Here is a 1,837-nt window from a genome sequence, read left to right on the forward strand (position 1 = left end):
TAAAAGAACGTTGATTTTTACCAATCATGAGTTTGTGTAAATTTTAAATCTGATGATGACGCTGTTGTCTCGCCGAAACGTAATATGATATAAACATTTGTATTTCACATTTTGACTGAAACCCAGGAAAATACATAAAAAAAGCAAAATATTAAGTTTTTTTTCAATAAAATATCAGCTCAGTTGACATTCCATAAGAATAAAACTGTATAATGAATCTGTCAAACAAATGCACACAAGGCCGTACGTTCAACAATTTTGAAAGTAATTCGCTAGTTCAACTACCGATGGTGGCGCTGCGAAACGTCAAATTACTCGCTGTCGAGTGACAGTTAAGACTTGTCAGACAGTCAGACTTGTTTATCTATTGGATTTGATGACATTTGTAACATAAAACGATACTTTCGATCTGTTTCTATTTCTTCAAAAGGATGCAAAAGTCGATTAGAGCAAAACAAAACAAATCACAACTAGATGTAAACACTAATGTCAACAAGACAACTGTCAACTTCCTACTTAATTTGTAGTTGAAATTTTAGCCACCGGGGGGCGTCTGGACTTTTGAACTCGCGAATACCGACTGAGCCAGAGTTTATTTTAACAATAATGAACTGAAAAGAAAAAAACACAACTTTCTGTCGTTTTCGCACCATAGAACAGATTGACTTTGTGTTCCTTAATCTACCCAGTTTCAACTTTGTACATAAGCATGTGCAATTCTTCCCTATATTTAGTCGACGTGAATATCAATTCGTAAAAATAGGTAAATGGTAAAAATGACCGTCTTGATCGGGTCTGGATGAGCTGAACGAGCGCGTTGCGCAGAAGTGCGCGCATCCAGATGCGCAAGTCGCTTAGCCGCAATCATATATAGGTCTTCTATTAAATGGAATCGCAGTCGGCGCAATGTGCATTAGCGAGCTGGCCTTAGCTGTTACGCATGCGTGTTGAGTGATATAAGCGTGCCATAGACTTTTCCTGTCACCTCAACCTTCGTGTTCATCCGTCGCATACTTGTGTGTTAATTTTTAAAGATAATTTGCCAGATGGTAGCTAAAGTCAACCGGGCAACATCAACGTGAAGAGTTGTTTTGGGCCGTTAATTGCGAAATGTTTGATGAAAGACTGAAAGAGAGCCGACATATTCTTTGTAGCAAAATGTTCGATTTATGAGTAGCCGAACCGCGATTAAGAAACGACCCTGGATGAGTTTATTTAGCAACTGGTTTTATGGTTGGAAATGTCACGAGTAATTGGTGCCATTAGAGGCTGCTACAAGGTTCGTTAATTACTTAGTTAATTTATTATTTTTAAGTCTTCTCGACTAGTTCTACAAAATTCATCTTGTTTACTGTGTTTTACACATTGTCATCATCATCATCATCAGATATTTAACCATTGAAATCCATGGAGCTGATTTTTAAAATTCAGTTCGCACAGAAAAACATTTATATTAAATGTTCAATCAGGGTTCAAAACTAAGAGACAAATTTGAACTTGAAATCTCTCCCTGGATGTTTGATGTTGAAATGTTGATCGAATAATCTCCATTGACACGAAGAACTGTGGGTAAATCGTGGATTAACTCAGTCACCTCTTTAGTAAACGTGCTGTACTTATTGATTTTGTTTGATTGTACAAATTGTGTTATACTATTATATATTTTACTCTTCGTCTGAGAGACGAAATTTCAACACTTGGACTGGAGGGATGAATTTATTAAACGCGGGGAAAACAGTTTTCAATTTCCCCCAGTGATTGTTGGCGATTTTTTTTTAAATATATTCGTCCAGTTTAAGCGCCCTCTGTATATAAGTGTACAAAATATGTGTTAACC

Source organism: Dendroctonus ponderosae, unplaced genomic scaffold, assembly GCF_020466585.1.
Source record: "Dendroctonus ponderosae isolate FM_Combo_2020 unplaced genomic scaffold, Dpon_F_20191213v2 Dpon_F_20191213_8, whole genome shotgun sequence".
Classification (NCBI taxonomy): domain Eukaryota; kingdom Metazoa; phylum Arthropoda; class Insecta; order Coleoptera; family Curculionidae; genus Dendroctonus; species Dendroctonus ponderosae.